This window comes from Vollenhovia emeryi, unplaced genomic scaffold (assembly GCF_000949405.1).
Source record: "Vollenhovia emeryi isolate VEMERY1.0 unplaced genomic scaffold, V.emery_V1.0 DF939133.1, whole genome shotgun sequence".
Lineage (NCBI taxonomy): Eukaryota > Metazoa > Arthropoda > Insecta > Hymenoptera > Formicidae > Vollenhovia > Vollenhovia emeryi.
In genome coordinates, this window is record NW_011967233.1 from 2,178,956 (window position 1) to 2,194,776 (window position 15,821).

Genomic DNA, 15,821 nt, shown 5'->3' on the forward strand with positions numbered 1-15,821 from the left:
TTCAAAATGTACGGGACGAAGAGAAGACGTAGTCTCAGATATCTCTCCAACACGTGTGCATTTAATGAGGTCAACATTTAAACTTGCGAATTACGCCGCGTTCAAGTGACAAGTGTTTTTTTATACGCAGCATAAGTCATTTTCTCTACCAAAGTATGAGATCCCGGGTCGAAATTTTAGCCCTATGTTGAACCTTTAATTCTATTATATAGTAAGACCTAAGACAGTAAAAGAGGTCAAACTGCAAGTACAAAATTTACTGCTATACTTTAAAACTGATAGTATCGGAAATTTCTACTTTTGTCAATTTAGCATTAAAGTAAGTCCTTTTAGGTAGGAGCTAAAGTAAATTTTTAGAATTCAAGATTCAAGGGAGCAGTAAAAAATATATCATTAAATTAGGTTATTGCTGGTCTATGTAGGTGTATAGGTCAGCTAAGTAGGTGATCACTAAATTATTCTTAAAAGTGTCAAAATTATACCAAAATGTCGACTCGGGATATTAGTTATTGTGCAGAATGAATTATGTGTGCGTTATTATTAAAGATCACTCACAAGTGAGAAAATTAGAATATCAAAATATAAACTAAACTGTTAATTATTATACAGAACGTATATACTTTCATCAGAGATTACTCGCAGGAAAAAAGGACCGTGTCGATCTACTTTTTATTCGATACCCGATTAATACGGAAGCGTCGCGTATCAGTAGATAAATGTTGCGCTTTCTCAGCATCAAATGCGGAACATCGATACCTGAATATGTGCAACCGCGGTGCCGCAAGTGTCTCTTGTGACTCCGCTTTGATTGAAAATTGCGAGCAGTCTGCGGCTCGTCGTTGCGCGCGCGACCGCGAAAAGTCGCGCCGCGATCGCGGCAGGCGGAATCGGAGCGCGTATCACGCGCAGATATCGTCCGCAGATCCGTTTTCGGATCCGGTGGATTTGAATCTGTTGCGGTCGAGTGTCGGCGGCCGGTTCCGAAAATCCAGGTCGCGTGGATATGCGCGCTGTCGTTTGCCAGGCGGACACCGCGCGCACCGCCGTGCTTGACGGTTCTCCGCTTGTGTTTTCGCGGGGCAAATAGATAAATCACGGGGTCCGTCAGAGAGAAACCTCGCCGACCTCGCCCGTGCCGGTTCTCGCCGAGAGGAAACGCGGCTCGGCCGCGCGCGACGCATTGCGCGCCGACAGCCAAGTAACGGCGGCCTCGACGCGTTTGACGGATGATCGGGGATTATTCTCGCGGACGGAAATCGATCGTCGAGTCTGGTCCTTTTTAACCAAATTTTCTCTCTGCTTTGCGTGCTTCGTCCGTTGGGCAAAAGAGAGAAATGCGAAGAAGCGTGGACAGAGTTCGAAAAGAAGAGACGCGCGTTACCTTCTGCCCCGTTTACTTCGGTAGCTCGCAGCTTATTGTTAAGATAAAACTTCTGTGCATACATCGCCGAGCCACTCGAATTTCAGTAAAATTTTTAACACTCGAAATATGTATTTTTGTAACCACGTGGCTTCCCGATGGTAGGATTCCGGAGCTGTGAAATTTATGGATCGTCCGATCATCTCTTCGGATGAATTTTTATGAACTCGCATAGTAGAATGTTAATCGTCCGGGTCTTTGGAATGTTGAATTTATGTACCTCGATCAAATATTCGATCTCATAAATTTACACGATGCGGTCTCCTCTCTCCCCGACGTTGCCTCCTCTAGCTCTTCCGACTCTCCGTGATACTCCTGTATTCTCACACCTAAACGATTGCGTAACGCACATCTCGATTACATGAAACGTATTAACGAACAGTCTAACCGGATACTAAATTTAGGTCTTGTTATTCACCAAATTGTAACGAGCGGCATGGCTACGTCTTTGAACTTATGATCCAGTAGACCGTAACATATTCTTATTACTACAATACCCTGCGATCGATCGCACAATTGCGCCAAGCGACGCGCTCTAATCGGCACCGAAGCGTTCGCCTTCATTTCGTGAACGAGAACCACGACGCGTTTCTCCTCAGGGTGGGTCGGACCTCCTGATTAATGATACCGCTAATCAAATAAACAATCCTACATCTGTCGACCGAGTGTGCTACCGAGTCGCGGCCAGACGCCCGGTCCCTTCTTTTTCCGGTACGATGCCTGCCCTCCATCCTCTCCCCTTTTTCTCTCCCCCTGAAGAAGACATGGTTTATCTTCGGTCCCCGACAGTCGTCGTCGATTCGTTCGTTCCTCACGGCTCGACTCGCGTTCCCTCGACCGAAAAGCGACGCAAGAAGCGGCGCGATGCTAGAGAAAAGCTCGAGTTCGAGTTCCAGGGAGCTGAAGAAGGTTCGGAGCGAGGGAAACGGGGGGGGAGGGCAGGAGAGAAGAGAAGAACGGAATCTAGAAGAAAAACGCACTTGCCTTGCGGCGTGACTCTCGAGTGGCAATTAGAAGGATTAATGATTCCGTCTCGGGAGTCACACCGGGAGTCTCTCTTCCACGCTTCCTCAGAGATCCCCGGAGTATTGCAGCGTCGTCGCCGGGGCCCTGCCGGTGGGCCGAAAATCGTCGCGATTAGATCGCGCGAGTGGAGTCGCGAGCACGTTCATAAATCAATGTTACGTCCGTTTAGCGTCGACGTGGAGGGACGGATGTTCCTCGGCGTGTCTACCAGGACGTCGACTCGTTCGGCAAGCGTGTAATGTGGTCAACGCTTTCGGAGGAACTATAATTAGCGCAGAGTGGTTATTAATCGCCGAGAATCGAGGCTGTTGCGCCAACGGGACTTCAAAGTTCCGGATAAAAACGGCATATTCCCGTGAAATATAACAAGTCCGGCGTTTAAGGCTCGCCTTCTCTTTTCAAAGAGGAGCGAATCCCTGCAAATTTCCAAGATTCGAAACCAAGGCGATCTAGCGTTAAATTTTATTCGCGTAAACTTTATGTACATTTACGCGAAGAAGAAAAATTCCATTTCACGCGGTAATGCAAGATAAATAAAAGGGTAAGATTGTAAAACACGATTATACGACGGGTTGCGAAATCTCATCGGGGTTATTTCGATTAACCCGAGGCTCCTTCGACGTATCTACGTAGTAAAGTTTCGCGAATTGAAACGTACAACCACTCATCCGACCGAGGTAACATAGCCTGAGAGCACAAGTCGCTCTCTCTCTCTCTCTCGTTCCTTTTGTCGTTTCGAGCACGCACGGCGATTTTCACGGTTCCGCCGCGCGAATCGGGACGTCTCTGTTAAGCAACGAGATTTGCCGTCGGCGAAGAGTTCGCCGGCTCGGAACCGTGACGGCGCTGGAACCGTGAGATGTCTCTCTTCGGGATGGGAACGACGACGACAACTACGACGACGACGACGACTACGACGACTACGACGACGACGACGACGACGACGACAACGACGTCGTTCCTGGAACGAAATTACGACGGTGCGCGCATCTCGCCGCGCTCAAAGTAGATTTATGAACCGCGAGCATGAACGCCGGACGATACACGGATAATTTTGCAACTCGATGAGAGAACTCGTTTAACCCACTACCCTCACGACCCACGTTATACGCTCAACTTAAATGGAGCTATTCCTCCGTCGTGTTTCTCGGGCTGAATATTTTATCGTTATTTATACAAGTGTCTCAAAGAAATATTTTAACATAATACGAAGGAGTGCTTACACAAGCGTTCCATATAGAAAGATGAAGCGCTCCGCATCATGAATCATTTTCCTCTCAGTTTTGTGCTAGTTTGCGCCTTTCCCTTTTGCGTCAAAGGGCGAGTTACGGGCGTTTAAGTTGCGTTCTTAAATTTCCAATTTTCTGTTTTCTCCCGAGAGATAGATCTGTTGATGTATTCTACACGCGCGATACACTTCTATCTTACCAATTTAAATTTTTATTGCATTTATATACTCCTTCCAATTCTTTTGTCATTTCTGACTGCAACGTAAAGTGCAAGTGCACCTGCAGTTTTGAACAATGAGGAAAGAAAAGTTTTATTTTCTTCGTCACGTATACGAATTCTGTCTTACGTTCGGTTCTTTATCCCATCCAGTTTTATTGCTCCAATATCGCCAAGTTTAAGGCACGAGCAACGACGTCCCGAACGAGCCTGATTTATAGGAAACTCGGTCGAAGCTTTGCTCGACAAACGGTGTCACCGCGTAATCGCGAGGAGACGTCGTTGCATCGCCCACTCCCGGCGCGATGCTGGACGGGAAATAAGATTAAGTCGCTGTTAAGCCGAAGGCGGCCACGTGCTCGCGGTCTTTCTCTCTCTTCTCCCTTCCATATCTACCACGGTAGTACGTAAATCACTACGACGGAGGCAGACAGTTACGAGTTCACCGATACAAACGATTGTGTTTTAGCCTGCTCGCGGAACACGCGGCACAACGGGAGGAGCAAAGCGATCTATACGGGGTGCTCTAAAAATACGCATATTATTACCGGCGATATATTTTTGGACGGAATTGAGCCTCGCTCATTCCCGGCATTGATTTAAAAAGAGAAGATTAATTCGGGGAAATTATTCGAGGCCGACAACTAAATCGATCGGAAGAAGAGAAGCAAAAAGTTAAATGATTAAGATATATCCGGACAATTATCTAACTTTAAACGTGTACAGTTAACACGGCCTCGCATTACATTTTTGAAAATCTCAGTCCTTCTTGCACTTTAGATATTTCGAGCCTCAGATAAATTTTAATCGAGCCTTTAAATTATTTTAAACGTGACATTTTCGCAAATTCTTGCTCGACGCGATTTTCAGCTCGTCTTAAAGTAACTCGTGCAAGTTTTCACGAGCGAAAACTGCGAATACGACCGACAAGAAAGTCCCATCACGTTATACAATCTTTCGGTAACACCCTGTACAGTCGAAGAGCGAGGTTGTGGCGTTCAGAAACCAGAAGACGGGAGCCGTCCAGCTGTCACAGCCACATCAGAGCGTGTCGCGTATACAACACGGTATACCCGTCCTTTTCCGTGCAATTTAAACGTTTCTCTGTCCACGCGCAAACTGGTCCGGTATCTCTCTCGCCGCTCCCTCATCTCCGCCAGGGATGCCCTCTCGAAAGACACAATCTCGCGCTGCTCGACAAAGCGTCTTACCAGATTCATGGATTAGCAGTTTACGACTCACACGCATCTCCGGATCTCCCCCCATGTGGAGATTATGTTTTATCCCAGAATCTAAATTCGTTCATTAGCCGCGTCTAAACATTTCCTCGTTCGCGTAAAGATTGGAGCGCGACTCTATAAATACACCACGGCGCATGTAACGCGCCAAGCACTTTTCCCTCAAAGACGATTTCTCCGACGACTTTTAAATTATCGCGTTAAACACCTCGGCAATTCTCTTCTTATTACATTATTTATTCTCCGCTTCTCCTCCAAGTGTTAGGGCCGCTGAGACGTGCAACAAATCAAAGCTAATCTACCATCCATCTCCGCCGATCGCTTCCTCGCGTGTGTCTGGTCTTCGTTCTCATCATATCGCGGTCGTTATTACGCGCGATCGCGCGCTCCTTCCTCTTACTTCCTCGCTCCAGTTTCCATCGCTACCTCACCGGCGCTTTCTTCAACGCCGATCCATCCCCCTCGGCCGCGCGGGCTATTTTTGCCGTCGGCAAATTCTCCTCTGTCGTACGGCGACACGTACCAGCGCGACAGCGTTGAAAACTGTCTCCTCGCGTTGCCGGCGTTTAATATTTTAATCCCCCGCCGTGTCGGGTGACGTTACGCGAAATCCATTCTGATGTTAAAGCACACCGTCGCCAAATATAGCCGCGTGATAACTCCAGCCCGCGACAGCATCCGGCAGCATCTCGGCATTAGACATAAATAATAATTCGATTTTTAGAAGAAGGCAGCCGGCGGCAACATTTATTAAGCACGAGTTTAGCCGCGTCCCTCTTTTCGCGACAGTCATATTAATTTCGTCGTCCAACACTAGAACTAATAACGATGCGCCGGAGTGCGCTATAAATCATATTCGTCGAACACGCGGCTGCGTGTCGTATTTCGCGAAACTTTTTTCACCGATATAACTATAGCTGTCCGTCACACGGATGGATTTTGACGGGAAGGGATTAATCAGGGAATCATGAAATTAGCTGTCGTCACTTTTCATCTTCATCATACAAAATTTGAAGCGCGCGCGCGCGCGCGCGCTCGTTGGTCGATCGCCATCGTGTTTTATTTGCAGCGTATGAATAAATAGCGACGGGACGCGGCACGGTGGACCCGCCGAATGCGCGCGACAGTTGTTCGAATGCGCAGTGTTCATAAAGTACGATTAATTCCCTCATGTGCAAATCTCTCCGCGGCAGTACACCAGATTTCGCGTTAAAGATTCAAAGCAACAGCAATAAAATATTACACAATAATTGAGGTTGTCAGATGAAAAAAAGGATTTGTGCGTGTCATCAATCTCCAGGTATATGCGGGCCTGAGCCGTCCAAAACGCGACTGCGGAATCGAATATGACATCAGCCCGGAATAAATGTTTATGAAATGGCGCCAGTCGAGAGAGGGGAGACTAATATTATTCAGTGTAAAAATATTCTTTTGCGCGAAACATTAAATCGTTTCTAAAACATCGCGATTTGGTCGCTGCATTGATCTACCGCGTCGGGTCTCTGTTAAATTTTAGAGCATTCTTTCTTTTTTCGCTTGAACGTTGTAGATGGGCCCTTCGCCCTTTGGTACGTTCTACCAACTTTTTCCCGGGTTGTTCTTGCCCGGATGCTGGTATCAACGAAGGTCGCCACTTCGTGGCAACTTGGAATCTGTTAATTAGCGCGACCTCGAGGAAACTCGAGATCCCGCGGACCGAGATCATGAATCGGTGCACTCGCGAACTACTGGACCCAATAATCTCGTTCTTCCCCGGTTACATCTCGCGTCCATCCCCCTCCCCTCCGCGCTGCTCGCGAAATAATGGACTGACTTTTTGTGCGATAGCATCGCGGACCGTCAGGAAATCTTTCGGATTGTATCAACCTCTTCTTCCGCCCACCTCCGGTTTTCGCGTACGAGTCCGTGTGCGGTCGACGCGAATCGCACCGCTAGATAATAATTGCACGAAAAAGTACGCGTGACTTGCGGAATTTCTCTCCCTTCTGTAAATAAAATCTTGCAACTTTAGACGATTTTGTTCAATGTACAACATTCATTTAGTTCATTTCATTCGCGAACAGGACGGACTCTTAAACTGGTTTAAACTATTTAAGAAAAGATATTGTCTCGGAAAAGATTCGTTTCACGCGAGATATAAAAAAAAATGCAAGTATTTTCCGCTGAAAATCTAACGCTTGAATATCGTCAGTCTCCACGCGGTCTCGTTTTTACATTTTTCTATTACTCGGCTTAGCGAAGGTCGATCTCGAGTATGCTTCCGCGGGGTCCTTCCTCGACTCTGGGTGACCCCCTGAAAGCCGTGTCAATCGCATATCACGGCACGTGATTCCAGCGTCACGCGTACGGGAAGGACGCGACGCGACGCGACGCGGCGCGGCTTAACGACAAGCGTACGGTGTCCATGCCTATAATTAAGCTGACAAGGTTTGACGACGTACGAGAGCATGGAACAATGGTGGTCGGCCGGTCGGTCGGTCGGTCGGTCGGTCGGTCGCCGGTCGGTCGGTGCACGCTGTCAATGCACAGAGAGACAGAGACAGAGAAATAGAAAGAGAGAGAGAGAGGAGGGGAGAGAGAGAGAGAGAGAGAGAGAGAGAGAGAGAGAGAGCACGCAACGTCACGACCGTGATGCGTGTCACGCGACATGACGCAGCCGTGTCACGCCAAAATGTACTCCGCGTGACGACCGACGAGTGCGACGACACGTCGCGATTATTTATCGCGCATCGGAAAGCCGCCGATCGCTGGCATCGACCCGCCGACCTGCCCGAGAGCCTCTCCCTCCTCACTCTCTCTCTCTCTCTCTCTCTCTCTCTGCCTCTCCCAGTGGTATGGAATGGTTAATGGAATTACACGGGATATCGCGCAACACCGGGACATCTTGGATAATTCTGTTAACGAGGCAACTGCGCTTTAATGACAGATACCGGATTTTAATGACGGATATCGCGGAATCGCTTCAAATATGCGACACGACTGTAGCGCGCGCAGCTCGATACGCGGCGCGATTCCCGCGAAGGTAAAATCGGCTTTGTACCACACACGAAGGGGAAGCATCGAATAACTCTTTATTAATCCTAGGTGAGTTTTCCATCGATGGAATCTCGATCCGACTCTCGATTATCCGCGCGTTTAATCGCCGGCGGGGGTGGAAAAAAAAGGGGGAGGAACTCTTTGCGCTGAATCTCGCCGAGGGGAAAATTAACTCTAAACGATACGAAGAAACCATCGCTAAAGTATGCATCAGTGGTTCTTTAACTGCATAAACCGTCTGTAATTATTTTCATCCGGTGGATTTACGGACACATTCCGCGAGGTCGCGATGAACGCGTATAAAGCGAGAGGAGAGAAAAAAAATGCGTGTATGTACCGGCGCTTTATATTGCGGACGAAAACTTGAGCGAAAGCGGCGGTGGTAGATGCAGCGTTTGAAACGCGAGATAGGATATGTAATTTATATCGCTGTTTTATTGCGAGGACGACGAGGGGCGTTGGAATCTTTTTACGTGCATTTTTCGCATGTAAATATGGTCGCTTTCGGCGCGAGTCGCGCTAAAGAACGCTGCTTGCAACTCTGCCAGACATTCGCGCAAAAATGCGATAAACATGTAGAAAAATATCACGAGACTACCATGTGGCTACGTTGCACTAATTATTTTGATATAATGCATGAATGTTTATTCGTTAGGCGATAGCTGGATTACGGCGCACCATGAAAAGCACAGAACAGGCGCAAACTGGACAAGAGTGAGGAAAGACAATCCGCCGCGTTAATAATTTCGGTATTATTGCAAATTTAATGTATCGGCGTGATGATCGCTTTTTCAGAAGCGGGGCAAAGTATGGTAAAATTTTCATTGCGAAATAAAATGTTCTCTCCTTCGCTTTTCGAACACAAGGGACGTAGAAATTTTTCAACGCGACAGCAAGATCGTAAACGGATTATATCAATTTTCTGGAATGATTTCATCATCGTAATAAAACGTAAAAATAAAGCTACCTGCATCCGGTTTTCGGAAGTGCCGTGGAAACTGTTGTAATTTGTAGTGCAAATTTCCATATAGATGCCCCAGTGTGCACTGTTGTTGGTCCAAAAACAAAAAATTTATATGCCATTCGCCATATATTGCTGAAGATATTCAAAAAAGTTCAATACAACGCGATAGGTATCGTGCACGGATATAAATTTATTCTTTTTTTTCCCCGAGCTGTTATCGTTTCGTTTTAATCGATTCAGCCCCGTATTACTTTCTAAAACACAATATGCAAAATAAAATTCTGTAAAATTCTGCAAAATGAAAATTGCGTATCGTAAAATAAAGGAAAAAAAACATTGCCATAAATTTTTCTCCATTTAAACATAACGGATCTCGAGTTTTAACAACAATGCTGACACTCAGCTAAATCTCCCCTCATTGAGGCGGCGACGTTCAAAACTCTGCCGCAATTACCGTAAAAGCCAGAAAGCCCGCCGCCATGAAAACCGAAAGAATTAACCGACAAAACGCCAGGAAAACGACTGCAACGTCCGTCCGGAGTTCGCGATTTCGCGTGGCGAAGGAAAATGGAAGCGAGCGGAGGAAGGATATAAAATGTTCAATGCCGCCTCGATCGACGCGGAAAACAGAGCACGTCGACGACGAGCAAGAGGAAGACGAGAGCGAGAGAGCGAGAGAGAGAGGGGGGGGGGGGGGAAGAGATGAGAGAAGAGCACGACGGAATCGGCGGGCAGGCTGGTCGGGAGCGGATTCGAGAGCCTCGTCCTGAACGAGGTCGAGTGAGAGAGGAGCGACCTCGCGCAGTTCCCATTGTCGAAATGTCGTGGACGGCTACCGGGGGAGGAAAAAGGAGCAATGGAGACGGCACGGCGAACAAAGCGACAGCCCTTCCTCCCCTTTCCCTCCCCCTATCCTCCGCCCCGATACCACGCTTCCGCGGAAGGTAGAAGAGAGTCGCTCGCGTCTGCGGACTCATAGAACGGGGTCGATGACGGTAAAAGCGCACGCCGGCTCTTGGCAGTTAAGACGAGCCAAGTTCTTCTCTCTCTCTCTCTCTCTCTCTCCGCGGTTTTCCCAATTGTTTTCCCGCGTGTCGTAAAAGATGAACGCGCGCGGTTCGTTTCCGACCGCGTCCTCGCTCGCGCGATGGTCGAAGGTGGACGAGGGCGGTGGAGAACCGTGCGAAATGGCTACGGGCGTATACATCTCGGCAAACTGTGACGTGTAAATGGAAACTCTAGTTGCTTGATAGTGGCCGGACACCTCGCGGTTGAATCAAATAAACGGCAAGGTTTAAAAACCTCCGGACTCGTGGATTCGGTTTGCCTGAAAGCTCGCGACGAGACAAAGATATCGAATTACACCGGAGGACATATTACGCGAGAGCCGCTCGAGGAGCTCCTTTTATCGCGAGCACGCTGTAGTCTTACTCGGCAACTCGAGAGAAAAACCAAAGGCACGATCATGTGTTACGCTTTTCACTAGAATGCTTTCACTGGGTCAGTTCTGCCACTGACTTCTATATGTGGAATGAAAGGTCACGGAGAGGCAATGTTCACCTCGTGGTCTTATTTCCTTCCGCCGTCCTTTATTCGCCCGACTTCCCGCTCGCCATAACGATCAGAGAATCCAAGGTATCGTCCGGTTTCACGAGATAGCTTCGTTGATCAAAGATTAGAATTTCATATTCCTGTTATTCTCGTACTAAAGACTTAGCGTGAGACATGTTAACGCACTTCAATAATCGTATCAGACGAGTTTTCCGAAAAAGTTGCGAGAAAATAAATATTAAATAATAAAATACAATTTTTAAACTCCAAACTCATTCATTCGCCCAGAACGTCTCGAAGGCACTTACGTTCGATGCAAGACAAGTTTGCAGAAAAATTATATAACAATAGCCGATCACCCTACGTCGGCTATTAAACAAAGGGCATCTGGAAAATGATTAACTGTTGCAAGTGTCGATGTACCCTTAAAGCGGAAGTATTGTTTTCCTCGTAAAAGAACGGAGTCGTAATTAGACTTCGGAATTCGCGTTTATTCCTAGACGCGACTACCCGATCCCCGCGAGATACTCGCTGCGCCCACGTTCCGTGACGAGACGTCTCGCCGACAGCGGGGTGAACGCGCGTGCATCGGCCGCGAGGATAATGGCGTGCCCGGGCGAGGTATTTTTGACGCGGTGGAAACAATAACGGGGCTGTCTGGGATCGTCGATCGCGCACCGGTGTTCCCAGAAGTTCCGCGCCGCTCGCAGACGGAGACAAGAGGGACATTATGGCCGCCGTACCTGACGAGTCACTGCGTACGAGCGATGCCTGACCACTTCAAGGAGCCAATTGACTCCACTGTGGGGGCCCACTGTCCTTCTGCCCGGCGCGCACTTCACGGGCCGCCCACGTGGAGCCCGCCGTTCACGTCATTGAAAAAAGTTACGGGAGAAGGGGAGGGAGGGTTCAAGCTGAGAGATTTCAATTTTCAGATAACTAAGAGGGAAAAAAAGCGATATTTTAAATTGGCTTAATGATTCGACGGGGAGTGTCAGTAACTTCAATCAGGTTCATTGCATTATTGGGAAATGGATTAACCCCTTTACTATCTCTCCTGTTCTGGAGAAAAATTTTCAAGTGAATTTTCATGTATTTGCAGCTTAAAAACGTGATAAGCTGAAAAAAAAGAGTTTTGATCCATAGATGGAAAAAGATATATATGTATGGAGGGATTATAATTATTATAATTTTTGAAAACTTTAAATAATTTCCTCCGACTTATGAATTTTCTAATTTCACTTCGTACCTGTTTAATGTCGAAAAGATTTGCTAAGATAGCGTTCAATAATAAACCGAATACTATTGAACGAGCAAATTGGATTCTGCATTACGAGATTCTTATCATTAAGTTCGCTTATTGCGCGGCAAAACTGCTTTATTCGAAATCGCGATAAGCAAAAAGCGGTAGCACGGTTATGCAAATATGTCACCGTTTGAACAACGTCACGTCGTTGATACTAAAGACGTGATAATTCGACAACGTTTACCCGGCGTGTGTCGAACCCGCCCCCAAGTCCAACCACCGACCGGCCGCCCATCCGTCACCATTTTTTTCCATCGTAATTCCCGGAATTTGAATTTATCCGCCATAGCCGACCGGCCGGCCGCGATTATTAAGCTCGGTAATTAGTTCCGGGTTACGTTCGTACATACGTATCGGGTCGTAGACTCGCCGCCGTTGGTCGGAGGGAGGCAAAAAAAAAAGGCGGCACGTTAAACGTCGATTTCACCGCGATAGGCGGTTTCAGGGAAAAGAAATCGCGTGCGGATAACGAGCGCCGGTTTGCCTTATCCGACGGCCATTGGACGACGAAACGCGGGCTTCCTCCCTTGAACGGCACGATCGCGGAATACGGGGGTTGATTCCTCCCATCGTTTCACCCCCCGCCTCCTTACTCTGCAGCCTTGCCTGCACCCTTAGCTCCCATAAAACCTGCTGGGCGCTCCCCGCTGGAAATCATGCGATTGCTTTGCGTTCAAGTTGGAGTATTCAGAGCTGTCTGCAAATCCATCGCGTTTTGTTCGTCTGTGGACTTTTCAATTAATCTGGAGACGACGCTTTCTTAACGTTACCGAGAGTGGCAGCTTTCTAATATAAAATGTCTCAGTAGACAGTTCATATAGAAATTCGATTCTTATTCAAGTGTGTTAAGTTGAAGTTACATATACAGATTAAAAGTCTATCGTCTGTTTAAAGACCTGCGTCAACGATGCTAGGACTTGGTTCAACGGTGGACGCAGGCCTTTACTAATTTATTCTCATTTCTGAAGCTGATGTATTTATAAATGTAAATGAATGAAAGTCGGCTGAAAATGAAACTTATCTTCGTAAATTCATCGGGAGAATTGCTGTAAACGACATTGTTATGCAGAAGCCTGTCTTGCGGAATGTTTATGCATACAAACGGTTAAAATACGAATGAATAAACGAAAGTTTCTTTCAGGTGGCGATTTAAAATGAGCAATTTTCTCAATTACTTATACAAGCTACACGACAGCCAGTAGGGCGATTTTCGAACTGTCCTCTTAATGTAAACGCGTATAATATTCCAGGTACCAATATGTGCGCCGATGTCCGTCGCTCTTCTGCAAATTTATTTCCATTCTTCGACACACATTCAGCGAATGAAACGTTCCGTGAACGAGCACCGTCACGGAAGGACGGACAAGTTACGTGTGTTCTCGTCGATATTTTGTCGCCGCTGCATCTCGAGTTTCCACCTCGGACAACGTAACGGCAGGTCCGTCACAGATCGAACAACGCAACGTAACGTACGATTAATATAATCAATGGCTATGTAATTTTGTAAATGAATAAACAGTCGTGAATAAATAATTTCAGGATTAATACAAACGCGTCCATTTACGGGGCAAATTATTAATTACCCCCTCCCAATTTTCGTCGAACGCACGACAACCAAAAGTAGACACCGCGTGTACTATCGTCCTAGCCTAAAAAGCAGCATCTCCAGTTTTTGGCCATTGTAGTTGACTCACTTTCTATGTTTCTTAGAGAAATAATCCTACTTTAAAACTGATAGTGTTGGAAATGGCTACTTTTGCCAATTTAGCATTAAAGTAGGTCCTTTTAAGTAGGAGCTAAAGTAAATTTTTAGAATTAAAGATTCGAGGGAGGAGTAAAAAAAATATTATGTCATCAAAGTAGGTTATCGCTGGTCTATGTAGGTGTGTAGATCAGCTAAGTGGGTGTAAATTATCCTTAAAAGTGTCAAAGTAGTACCAAAATTTCGACTCGGGAATTGTCCTACAAGGCATACTGCAACGTGTATAAGTTATTTTATGTTAATCTAGTGCTGCTTTCTAGCCTTGTAGGACAACGGATATTTCTCTCAGAAACATAGAAAGTGAGTGAACTGTAATGGCCCAAACATGGAGAAAGTGCCTTTTAGTTTAGGACGGCAGTGTTCGATGACGAGACGTTCTTCTCGGCACCCGAGGATGGTTCGCCGCGATGTCTTTCCATTTCCCGATTGATAGCCACGCAATGGTCACGCCGTACGTACGTACGACGCAATCGATCGCGGCTATTATGACCTATGACGAATGCCGCAACGTTCTGTGACGTCGCTCAATGACGACAGCACGTTTTCTATGACGATGCAAATATGACGTCATTGTACGTCGGTCATAGGAAACCTTCAAAGGGAACTATTTGCGGCCAGCGACCTTTCGAATCGCCGACCTGCCGGGTATTACGTATTCATGCTCACCCCGCTTTTCCCTACACGCTAGAACGGGAATGATATATGCACACGTCTGCGCGCACATTTCCATGAAACTTGTGCGGATTACGTCTAGCGATAGACAGTTCGAATGCACTCCGATTTTCCGGTAGCGGCGGGAGGGGACCGTACGCGAGACTTAAATAATCGCCGTATTATCGTCGACGGCACTCTGCGAGTTTCATGGCGACGCCTGCATCGCGATAATATTGAATTTTGAGAAAAGCGGCGCGGAAATGGCTCGGAAGTGGCGTGCATCCAATTACGGAATACTTGGTTTCTTTTCGATCCGCGTTTTATATTTGTGAAATGTAAAGCAGCCGCGAAATTACACCCGTCTCAAAATTCCCGGAACGAGCTTAACTGCTTCTGAAAATCTGTTAACCGGCTAGGGCGAAACGCTTTACGTGACCCGTTCGGTTTCGCGAGAGCGCAAGCCCGCCGGACTGCGACCGGGCTGGATTAAACAAGGATAACGGCGCTAATAGCCGCTGTGCAACTGCGCGATATCTGCTAACCACCAGCGGCCGACGAGTTTATTCCTTCGACGTCCTTTTGCGCGGCGATCTACTTCGAAAATTACATCGCGCGGCGGCCGCACCGTAATTGCATTGCATACTTCCTCAAATCGCATTCTTATGCATTATCTGCGACACGCAAGCCGAACTTTCGTCGCACTTTGCTTCCGTTTATTCCGCGAATCGCTACGCCATTGCGCAGCAGTGCGACGTCGATCGAAGAAACATCAGTCCCGATTTTACCCTTTCTTCCATTACAAAACAACGCGCCCGACGACGCTATACCTTGAAGCTCCCAGAGATTATTCTTCATTTTCACCGAGTACAGTAATTACTCTGCGCGACTGTACAGGGTGTTCCGGGAGGAAAGGTCAATATTCTGGGAGGTGACAGTATCGGTCGTTTTAAGCAAAAATGTTCATATGAATATGTGTCCCATTCCCCACTGTTTCCGAGATAGAACTATTTGAATGTACAGTTGCAAAATTACTGACAAGAAAGAAATACTACGTACTATTTCTAATATTTATTGTTCAAGTGATACATTGTTACGGATTATAATAAATTTTCAAAAATTCCACCGTTAACAACAATGCATTTTTCAACTCTTGTGTGAACATGGTGTGTTGCTCGTTCGACATTTGCGAATATGCGAGGCATTTTCAACATTTCTACAATGTTATCAGCACAACAGTCAACAGACGTATAAGAGTAAATTCCCGCAGACGTTTATGAGGCTGGATAAAGGGTGAAGTGTACAGAAAAAGAGTAAATACACGAGACATTCAAGTAGCTCTATCTCGGAAACAGCGGGGAATGGGACATATATTCGTATGAACACTTTACTTAAAATGACCGATACTATCACCTCACAGA